The following is a 12233-nucleotide window of genomic DNA, read 5'->3' as shown; positions in this document are numbered from 1 at the left end:
GGCTGTACCAGCCGGGGACCCTTTGGGCTCACACAGCGAGGCTCTCACCTGGGGTCTGGAGCTCTCACATCAGTCTGAACTCCTGGGAGGCTCCCCTGCCGTCACCTTGCTTCCCCGTGCACTCACGGCCTGGGAGGGGAGAGGGGCTAGCTGTTCACCCCGTGTGCTGAGGGACAGCCCGTGGGCTCCCGGATGGCGCGTCCTGCAGAGGTGGCTGTCCCAGCCAGGGGCCTCTGACACTTAAAGTTCTCGTTGGAACTTTATTTCTTCAGGTTAAGCACTTCCATTCTGAGGGGAACGAACATTTTAAATTTTAAAGGGTCTTTGCACATGTTACCTTCTCTAATCCATACAAGAACCCTGTACAACAGGCAGAAATAACTCTTTAGAGATGAGTGAAATAAAGGCAGTGAAATAAGAGTATGTGGTCTAGCTGACGTTTGTAGCCAGATTTGTTTGATCACAAAGACCTGGTTATTTTTGTCACCCCGTGCCACCTTTTAAAACACATTTGAAACAAAAATGCTCCTGGCCAGGAGGTCACACAGCCATTATCAGTCATGAGTTATTTCTTTGATTCACTCAGCAAATATTGGTAGAGAACTTACAACTTGCAAAGCAGTGTGCTGGGGATGAGAAGAAACCAAATTTGAATCGGACATGGCTCCCAGCCTCACGGGATATTTAGGATGTGAAGTAGAAATAACATGTGCCACAAAAAAATGGAATATAAGCGGGCAGTGTCTTCTTAGCTGGGAGAGCAAGGAGGGCTCCATGGAGAAGGGGACCCATACCTGCCTGAGGACCACGACTGGGGGAAGAACAGTGAGGAGACATCACGGCACCTGGGAACAGACAGTGGCCATGGGAGGGCAGCGAGGAGCACACAACGCACTTAGTCTGCGGGCTTTCCCCTTTGTACGACGGAAGACAGCCGCAGCCAAAGTTCTGTAAAGGGTGCAGTAAGGGAAAGGGAAAGGCAGCCAGATTAAACGGGGCAAATTTTCCTCAACCCAGGGAGACATCCCCAAAGCCATCACTTCCCACTGCCTCCCTACAGAGAGGGGGGCTGCTGCTGATTCCCAGCCCACCCAGGACCAAATGTCTCATTGCTCTACCATCTCACGGGGTTTACATCACACACTTTCACGCCCAGAATCTGAATCACAGCCAGGACCTTCCTGCATGACAGTCCCCACCAACTAATTATTAATGTTCCTGGCACAAAGTCTGGGTGAGCATTTATTTCCATTATCCAAGCCTGGTGATGAATTGAGCTTTGCACAGGCTGCATAATTTCTTCATTTCACCATAAGTCTGTGCCTTCTGCTGGCATTTTAAGGAATGTATTTTTATGGAGTTGGGTGCTGTTCAGTAATTTTCCAGGAGGGCACATTGCCCAGGCCAGATGGACAGAGTTGTTTCTATTTCCAGCTGGTGAAGTCCTGTCTGATAAGATTCTATCCCATCCTACTTAAACACGACTCACCGTTCGCTTGCAAAGTGAGTGGTAAAGAATTAATCAGCAGTTCATTACGGTGGACTGGGGTAGAAGGACCACCCTGGTACCTAAAAGCTCCCTAAGCAAGCAATGCCACAGAAGGACATCTTTTTAGGAAGAACTGTTATCAAAGTATGGAATGTAATAAAACAGGATGTTGAGAAGCCATTCTGTCTGAACAGAGTTACTCGGTTACGACATCAAGAATCCTGCGTTTCTCTCAGGACCCACTTGTCTTTATAAAGAGAAAGAAGCCTGGTGTATTGAAGTGTGATAGGGAGGAATGAACTTTGGCTTTCTGAAGAGGGTCCCTTCAATTTTTCAGTCCTGCTGCATGATAAGGTTCACTCATAATCAATTACATCTGCAGTTATTGGGACTGAGCCTCCTTACAAGTTGACTTCTCATGGGGAGGTGTGAGCACCCAGAGAGAGAGGTGTGCAAAGTTTCTTATACAAGAATCCTTGGATTCGGTATATGGGATCTTCTTGTTTAATTGTTTATTAACCTTCTAAAGGGAACTAAGCCCAGACAATACTTGCACAGAAAAATACCGTTCCAAAGGACGTGCTAACTACATCATCAAAGAATAAAAACACCTGGCTTTTTATTACTTTTCAATTTGGGGACTTTCTCTTAAATTTATTGAATATTAATAATTTTTTATATCTGCTTCCCAGACTTCTCTCTTCCTGCTCTGGAGTCTAGCCATGTCAAGGGGAAGTCTCTCTGCTTACTGCTGCTCCTTGTCTTCCTGTAAGTAAGGATCCAACAATACTTTATTCCATCATTTCTTCCCCTGTAAATGCTCACTTCCTTTTTCCCTCTTCAACCTGCTGCTGCTAACATAAAACTCTCAAAGCCCAAACATTTCTTTGCCTTTTCACTTCAGGCAAATGTCTTCTGGTTTTTATCCTAGAGGCAACACAAATGTTTCCCAAGAAAGACAGGACTGTTGTTCCCATTTAACAGCTAAGAAAACTAACTCACACAAAGGCTAAGTGACTTGTCCTGGCTATGGCTTTAGAAAGCAAGACTTGTATTTTTTTTTTTTTTCAGAAATTCTCTAAGAAGAAAATCATTCAGACAAAGAAGTTTAACCAACACCAATCAAACAAAACATATACGTATATCCCCATATCTCCTCCCTCTTGCGTCTGATTATTAATTAAATTAACTAGGTTAATTAATTAAAAGCTGATTTACTTTGTTATAAAGCAGAAACTAACACACCATTGTAAAGCAATTATACTCCAATAAAGATGTTTTTAAAAAAAATTTTTTTTAAGTTTAAAGTTCTGCTTTTCAAAAGACACTGTTAAGATAATGAAAAGAGAAGCCAAAGGCTATGAGAAAATATATACAAGTCACATATCTGATAAAGATATTATATCTAGAATATACAAAGAACTCTCAAAAGTCAATAATAGGGAAATTAAAAAACCAATAAGAAACGCATAAAGATTTGAATAGACACTTCAGTAGAGAAGATATACAGATGGCAAATAAGCACAAGAAAAGATGCTCACCGGGACTTCCCTGGCGGTCCAGTGGTTAAGACTTGGCGCTTCCACTGCAGGGGGCACAGGTTCCATCCCTGGTTGGGGAACTAAGATCCTGCATGCCAAAAAAAAAAAAGAAAAGAAAAGACTCTTACCCTTACTGGTCTAAAGTAATGCAGATGAAAGCGCGCAGTTAGCTGAGTGTTCTGGTGAGGAGGAAGAACTCTCATACATCGCTGGTCAGATCGCAAAAAGATACACCCTGGAAAGAGGTCTGTTCATCACACACTTACCCTATGACCCAGTGATTCCACTCCTGGGTATGTTCCCAAGAGAAATGAAGACATAAGTCCACACAAAAGCTAGTTCATGAATGTTTGTGGTAGCTTACTCATAACCCCCCAAACGGAACACAATTTGATGTCCAGTGGCTGGTGAGTGAACAATCTGTGATAAATCTATAAAATGGAATACTTCTCAATAATAAAAAGAACTGAAGTACTCACAGCAACCATAACAGGAATGAATTTCACAAGTGTTATGGTAAGTGAGAGAAGTCAAATTCTAAAGGCTACATATTTTATAATTCCATTTATATGACATTCTGGAAAAGGCAAGACTAAAAGAACAGAGAATAGATGAGTGTTTGCCAGGGGCTAAGGGAGGGGGTGGGATGGATGACTACAGAGGACACGAGGGAACTTTTTGAGGGGATGTGAGATTTCTATCTCTTGATGTGGTAGTGATTACCTGAGAGTATATACATTTGTCAAAATTCATAAAATGGTACATCAAAAAAACGAACTTTACTGTATACAAATTATACCTCAAAATATTTTTTAAAATGTTAAATGTAAGGAAGGGTTTTGTGACAAATACTCTATTTTACTTTCATTCCTTCTCTATCAGATCCTCCCCAGGGAGGTCCTGTTTGTCAGGTGCTGCCCAACAGCTCAGAAATCTGGACTAAATAGTGGGGTCTTTACTCACAGTGTGCTGGGCAACGTACAAGAAAATCTGGCTGTTTTAGGACAGCATATTCTTTGCTGTGACAGAGTCAGCTGGGAGAAGTGCTAAGGTTGTGGAGGAAGAAGAATAAGAAAGCTCCCTACTAAGTCTTTACCAGAGCTGAGGCCAGTAGAACAATTAGAAGGGGAGGCAGAGGGCGCCCGGTGTAAGGAACAGCAGGAGCGAACCCAGAGGGCAGCGAAGAGCCAAGGGAAGCGGATCCTCTCCTCCTCCCTCTGCAACTGTTGTTTTGGGGATCAAACAGCCAACGGGAGCTTAACTGACCAGCACTGAACCCTCCAAGAACAGAAGGAAGGCTGGTTCCCTGACCTGCTGCCCTCACAGCACAGACATTTAGAACATACTTGCTAAATTCTGCCTTAGAGTCAAATTCCAACTGACGAACATTGAAAACATAGAGGACATGATTAAAATGGAAAATCATCTTAGGTAGACACCACAGTGATAATTGTTGACAGAATCTTCGATGGGTTCTGAAGTTAACAGATGAAAGTATGATGAACAACAAGAATATTTACATCGTCTCAAAGTATGTCCTTACAGCATTTTACCAAAGGGAAAATAGGAGGATCTACAATGAAAAAACTCTGTAGACACCACCTTCATCAAGTAATCTAGTAAACCTCTGCCAGAGATAAGACAGGTTGACACCATGTTTCCTCAATATGATACACTGAAAGGGCAAAGTACACACAAAGTATCACCACATTGGGGATTAAGATTTCAACATATGAATTTCGGGGGACACAAACATTCAGTCCATAACAAATGCACAGCCTAACTCTAATTCTGAGAGAAACATTGGAAAAACTCAAATTGAAGGATACTCCATGAAATAACTGATCAATATCCTTCAAAAGTTCCAAGGCCATGAAAAAGAAAGAAAAACTGTCATAGATGGGAGAAGACTAAGAAGATACAGCAACTAATTGCAATGTGGGATTAGATTCTAGACCAGAAAAATGTCATTAATGGGAAAACTGGTAGCATTCAAATAAGGTCTGTAGGTTATATCAATGTTAATTTCTTGACTTTTATAACTGTAGCAGAACCCTGTAAGATGCCAACATTAGGGAAAGCTGGATGAAGGGCTTATGGGAACTCTCTGAACTATATTTGCAAGTTTTCTGTAAATCTTAAATTATTTTGTCAAAAACTTAAAAAAAAGAAAATGTTTTCTAAAAAGAAGCAGGATAACAATAGAACTTTTTACATCTGTGCACAAGGACATTCCTTCTATGTTAGTTATTTTTATTTATTTATGTTTTTCCTTAGACTTAACAAAGCCCAGTTATGAGCTTCTGTAACTAGAGGCAACAAAATCATTTTGTAGGACAGAAACATGCTCTTACTTTGCCTTTTTGCTTAAAACATGATAGGATCACATATTCAAAAGTCATCTAGTCCATCCCAGTTCTCAGGGGTCTCAAACCTAAACTCCCTCAGATATGAGAAAACCTATGCTATGCACTACATTCCACATACAATCAACGTTATGAAATCCTCACAACTCTAAGTTCAGTCCCACACGCTGCAGAATAGAATATATCTGTGATTTGCTTGAAAGTCAGAGATTAACCCTCTCAGTCAGAGTTCCCAAATCAGGGAACTGGGGCTTAGAGTCAAGATTACGTACAGCAGCCAATAGGCTGATGCTGCTGTCACCACTGGCTACTCCCCAGGGTCAAGTTTCCATAAGAATGTCAGGTTTTCTTGTGTGCATCTATGCTCTCTTTAGCTCTCTCAGACACTGTGGTTTTGGTTTCTGTCTGAAGAACTAAAGGACAAGCCGAAAGAACACATTTTTCTTGATAACCTTTTAGTATGTGAAGCTAGAGTGGGTTTTAGGATCCAACTGCAATTGAAGTATGTAGAATGAAACCTTTCTAATGCCACCAGAGTATAAGGGACTGTTGACATTTACTCAGACCAGCCTCCATTTGCCTTTCCTGACTGCCTCAGTTTCCTCAGGGTAATTAACTCTCCTCCACTCTGTGCAGTCTTAGTGGGACAGCAAACCCAAGTGCTTGCACACACACAGCAATAGCTGATGGTGACCTTGAGGACTCCTGCTAGATCCTTCCTTTTACTTTCTTGGTACATCCACAGGCATACTTTATGTCCTGATGTTGGCCAATTTATCCCTTCATTCTCAAACTTTGAAACTTGAGTTGAGTAATGCAAGTAGTAAAAATTGCTACAGTTCAGTTCCTCCAGTTTTTTTTACCCCCGTGAGGCTGGGGAGGTGGTCCTGCTGAGGAAGCACTCTGAACTCCCTGGGTCTTACTTGTTTCAAACCCAGTTCTTCATCTTTCTTCATCCTACGAGCTGGACCACATCCTTCCAATAAATTCCCTGATACCAAACCAGACAAAAACACTACAAAAAAAAAAGAAAATTACAGGCTAATATCTTTGATGAATACAAATGCAAAAATCCTCAACAAAATATTAGCAAACCAAATCCAAAAACACATAAAAAGGATCACACACCATGATCAAGTTGGATTCATCCCAGGGTCACAAGGATGGTTCAACATACACAAGTCAATCAATGTGATATGCCACATCAACAAAAGAAAAGACAAAAACCACATGATCATCTCAGTAGAAGCAGAAAAAGCATTTGATAAAATTCAACATCCATTCATGATAAAAACTCTTACCAAAGTGGGTATAGAGGGAACATATCTCAGCATACTAGAAGCTATTTATGATAAACCCACAGCCAACATAATGCTCAACAGTGAAAAGCTGAAAGCCTTCCCACTAAATTCTGGAACAACACAAGGATGCCCACTCTCACCACTTCTATTCAACATAGTACTGGAAGTCCTAGCCACAGAAATTGGAAAAGAAAAAGAAATTAAAAGTATCCAAATTGGAAGTGAAGAGATAAATAGGTCACTATTTGCAGGTGACATGATACTCTATATAGAGAACCCTAAAGACTCCACACAAAAACTATTAGAACTAATAAATGAATTCAGCAAAGTAGCAGGATACAAGATTGACACACAGCAATCTGTTGCATTTCATTGTAATGAAATATCAGAAAGAGGAAGTAAAGAAGCAATCCCACTTAAAATTGCATCAGAAACATAAAATATCCAGGAATAAACCTAACCAAGGAGGTGAAAGACCTATATGCTGAAAACTATAAAACACTCTTAGAGGAAATTGAAGATGATTCCAAAAAATGGAAAGACATCCCATGCTCTTGGATTGGAAGAATTAATACTGTTAAAATGGCCATACTACCCAAAGCAATCTACAGATTTAATGTGATCTCTATCAAAATACCTTTGACATTTTTCACAGAACTAGAACAAACAGTACTAAAATTTAGATGGAACCACAAAAGACCCAGAATTGCCAAAGCAACCCTGAGGAAAAAGAACAAAGCTGGAGGCATAACCCTTTCAGACTTCAGACAATACCACAAAGCTACAGTAATCAAAAGGGCACAAAAACAGACATGTAGATCAATGGAACAGAATAGAGAGTCCAGAAATAAACCCACACACCTATGTCAATTATTCTACAACAAAAAAGTCAAGAATATACAATGGAGAAAAGACAGTCTCTTCAGCAAGGGTGTTTGGAAAGCTGGACAGCTACATGTAAATCAATGAAATTAGAACACCTTCTCATACCATATACAAAAATAAACTCAAAATGGTTTAAAGACCTAAATATAAGACATGACACCACAAAATTCCTAGAAGAGAACATAGGCAAAACATTCTCAGACATAAATGGTAGTAATATTTTCTTAGATCAGTCTCCCAAGGCAAAAGAAATAAAACCAAAAATAAACATGAGACCTAATCAAACTTAAAAGCTCTTGCACAGCAAAGGAAACCACAGACAAAATGAAAAGACAACCTACAGAATGGGAGAAAATATTTGCAAACGTGAAACTGACAAGGGATCAATATCTAAAATATGCAAATAGTTCATACAACTCAATATCCAAACAAACAACTCAATCCAAAAATGGGCAGAAAACTTTCTTCAAAGACGACACATAGATTACCAACAGTCACATAAAAAGATGCTCGACACTGTTAATTATTAGAGAAATGCAAATCAAAACTACAATGAGGTATCACCTCACACTGGTCAGAATAGCCATCATCAAACGTCTACAAATAATAAACACTAGAGAGGGTGTGGAGAAAAGAGAACCCTCCTACCCTGTTGGTGGAAATGTAAATTGGTGCAGCCACTATGGAGAACAGTATGGAGGTTGCTTAAAAAACTAAAAATAAAACTACCATATGATCCAGCAATCCCACTCCTGGGCATATATCCAGAAAAGATAAAAACTTCAATTTGAAAAGATACATGCACCCCAATGTTCATAGCAGCACTATTTACAACAGCCAAGACATGGAAACCCCCCCAGGTGCCCATCAACACACGATTGGTTTAAGAAGATATGATATAGACACTGAATGAAATGGTGCTCTCTCAGCCCATTTGAAAGTATTCTATTGTATTTTTGCCAAGTCCAGTGCAAACTTTTTTAAACCAATCTTTTCCTTTTAAACCACATAAGTGAAATTTTACTGTTTATGTTTTCTCGTGTTTGATTATAGAGTAGAAGGATTGGTGGAAGTAGACCGGAGAGGTAGGAAAAAAAATTGAGAAGACTTTGCCAAGAAGAGAAAGTTGTTTCTTTAATTGAACTTGGTATAGAGCAAAAGTAATTTAGCTCTGTGAAAAGGGCTTTTGCTTTCTCTGACCTGAATTTTATTTTCATAATCCAGGAGCAGTACCACAGGTACACGCTCATGACCAACCTTAATTTAAATTTGTTTCCACCAGGACAATATATGTGCTACCAGCAGGACTGCCGGTATGATGCGCTCAGGAATGAATAGGTTGGGGAGGGTACTCTGCTGTGATTCAAGAGATCATGACTTTTACAAGATTTTATAGAACTTCTAGAACTTTATAGAACTTTTATAGAACTTCTTCTGTGATTAATTAAAATAAAACCAGATGCTTCCCTCTCCCATTTCTGGGTACCCATCTCCCCAGGTATGACCAAGGTTGAAGTGACCTGACCTCAGTGTCCATCTCTTCCATAGGAATCCATATACATAAGTGACGGCTGTCAACAATGGCTTTTACAAGTAAGACTCACACGTGCACAAAAAGCTAGCTAAGCATTTTTTAAAGGATTACGACAAAAGTCCTATGATGTTTTTCCTTCTATATTTTGTATCATATGGAAAGAAGGGAGGGAAAGCTGTTACTCCATGCCCAGCCTCAGACCTGGGAGCCCATCGTGGAGGTCTGGGGTTTCTTCCTGAATCCCACCAGGGCACGGAGCACCACAGAGAGCATCGTGGACTGAGTTGACAGAAATGGGGAGGACTAGGTGAAGGGCTAGGTGAGTGTAGTTTCGTGGGGGATATGGTAAAGAGCTCTCACCTTCCTTCTCTTGAGAGTGGCACGGGGACAACCATTTGAGAGAAGGTGGAAGAGTAGTAAATGCTTGGAACAGCTGCTGTGTAAAATGGAATAAAGGAGGGGGGCACTGAGACTGAGAAAATAATTGCTGAGCAGTGTGGTGGCCCTGGGGAGGCTGGGAGTCAGGCTGCCAATCAGTCGGATGGGGGGACTCTCTTGCACCAAACTTTGGATGGGATTGAGCCCAGGTTAAGGGAGACAGGACAGGAGCAGAGAGTGTGATGAGGCAGCAAGAACAGCGGGAATTAGAGATCCTGGTTGCAGAGCCCTCCATCCTCTTTCCCGAGTGGCACTCTGAGAAGTCGGGGACGATTTTAGCAGAGAAACTGTGCTACCCTTACTCATCCCCGAGGTGTGAAAGCTGAAGCCACAGCTGAGTCATGCCATGAACAGCACTCCATGTTGGCCGAGCCTAGCCTTTCTGACTGGACGCACATAGGGGCCTCTCTGAGTTGGCACCTCTGCTGTGTTGCCTCACGCATATAATTCTGAGTCCAAAGTCTGTCTTTCTCATTCAGTGACCGCATTTTTACATACTTGATACATATATTTGAGGGCTTAAGGAATGAGGAAACTTGAGGTCAAAGAGGACCTGAATTATTAAGTAGAGATGGGCACCATCTGGCTCCCCAAGCCTCCACCAATTGCAATAACTGCAAAATTAGAAAGTGATCTGATACAGCCTAGAGCAAGGTACTTTCCAAGCCTTAGTTTTCTTTCTTGTAGAATAAAAACTGCTATTAATAGTAATAACCTCCTCATAGGGGGGTTATTCGATGGCATATAAAGCACTTTGAAAAAACTTTGGGCACTTAGGTGCTCAGTAATGGGTAGCTATAAATGAGGTAATGAGCACACACAGTGCAGTATATCCAGCTCTATCTCGCTTGTTAAGATTGTGTTGTCTTAGCCTGAATTCTCCAGAAAACAGTGGCTGAGCCAATAGCTTATCTGAACTCTTTTATTAGGGAGTACAATCCCAGGGAAGCAGAAGTGAGGGAAAGGGAAGGGGTCAGGGAAGAGCAAATATGAGGGGTGCACCACAGAGATGGCCAACGTTTCATATTAAGACCAACTAATTGCATCACTTCAAGGGACCATCTTCTGAGAGGCCATAAGGGCTACTGCATCTTAAGATTGTCTGTGGGGAGGAGGTGAGGTGTGAAGCAAGAGGGAGGAATATTTATCCACTAACTCTCAGTTCCCACTGATCGAAGGTTTATCCCCTGGGGCATTAATTCCTCTGCACTTTGGTATGTATCGCTGTGAGTTCCAAGCAGGTCCCGATGTATCTTAAGTCTCAATGTCAACAGGGAAGCCCTGTGTTGAAGACAAGAGGCTCAAGCCGTGGGCTTGAGACAAGCTGCTGTCAGGTAATTCTTGCTCAGTATCGCGTGAGGCCATGGCAATTATGAGAACCTACGTGAAGTTTGTCTCCAAAGTGAAAGCTGGAGAGAAAAAATGGCCAAGAGTCTTGGAGAAAGATGAGCCTAGGATGATCTGAAGTGGAACTAAAATTTCCTGACATACCTAGGTTTTGAAAAGCCCTTTTAAACATATTGAATTATACTTCTTCACTTAAACATTTCAAGAGAAGGAGCTAGAATTCCAGCCTTCATGGATTCCTAATATTCAAGCTTCTGTTTACTTGGCAGTTCCCCTTAACCATATCAAATAGCTGTTGGTACAAAAATCAAGAGTTAAGTACTAGAGGGGTACTTAACAAATCAAACATTTTGTAAGAAAAAGCCTTTATTCTGTGCCATAATTGCCCTTTAACCATTCTGTTTTGATATGTTGGATTTTCTACCAATAAAATGCTCTTGTAAAAAAATAATGCTCTTGTACAATGTCTTTCTTTGGAGGGACTATTTTCGTTCGGTTTGCCATTAGATTCTGTGACATTGGAATTCTTAGTATCTTCTGCTGAAATGTGAAGGCTATTTGTTACACAGTCTATCTGACTCACATAGTCAGTCTCAAATTCCTCGAGACAAGAGGTAGCTCCTTATATATCTTGTACTCCTGTGGCATCTCTAGAGAATAACAAGCTTTCAATTAATATTTGTTGAGTGGGAAACAACCTAGATGCCAGACATTAGGAGACTAGTAAATAAATGGTAGGGCAGCCATACAATGGAATTTCACACAGCACAGTTGTAAAAAAAAAAAAAAAAAAAAGGGCTTCCCTGGTGGCGCAGTGGTTGAGAGTCTGCCTGCCAATGCAGGGGACACGGGTTCGAGCCCTGGTCTGGGAAGATCCCACATGCCACAGAGCAGCTGGGCCCGTGAGCCACAGTTACCGAGCCTGCACGTCTGGAGCCTGTGCTCCGCAACAAGAGAGGCCGCGATAGTGAGAGGCCCGCGCACCGCGATGAAGAGTGGCCCCCGCTTGCCACAACTAGAGAAAGCCCTCGCATAGAAACGAAGACCCAACATAGCCATAAATAAATAAATTAAATTAAATTTTAAAAAAAATAGGAGTTTCCCTCTAATATAGACATGGAGAGATGGAAGACAGTTATTTTAAGTGAAATAAGCAAGGTTCAGAACTAATGTATAGAATAATCCTATTTTGCTTGTACATGCATACACACTTGTATGTGGATATGCACATTTAGAAATCTAGAGGGACTTCCCTGGTGGCACAGTGGTTAAGAGTCTGCCTGCCAACAGGAATAAAGACGTAGAGAATGGACTTGAGGACACGGGGAGGGG

At 41.2% G+C, this 12233-nt stretch overlaps 1 long non-coding RNA gene across 1 annotated transcript in view; it reads right to left on the bottom strand.

Annotated features, from left to right (window-relative positions):
* LOC130704965 (uncharacterized) overlaps positions 1-12233 on the bottom strand; it is a 205211-nt gene that overhangs the window by 70299 nt on the left and 122679 nt on the right. Inside the window, exon 2 of the long non-coding RNA XR_009005565.1 lies at positions 3031-3118. This is a non-coding gene — a long non-coding RNA (uncharacterized LOC130704965). The remainder of the gene's footprint in view (positions 1-3030; positions 3119-12233) is intronic.

This window comes from Balaenoptera acutorostrata, chromosome 15 (assembly GCF_949987535.1).
Source record: "Balaenoptera acutorostrata chromosome 15, mBalAcu1.1, whole genome shotgun sequence".
NCBI lineage: Eukaryota > Metazoa > Chordata > Mammalia > Artiodactyla > Balaenopteridae > Balaenoptera > Balaenoptera acutorostrata.
This window is presented reverse-complemented; position numbering and strand designations above follow the sequence as displayed.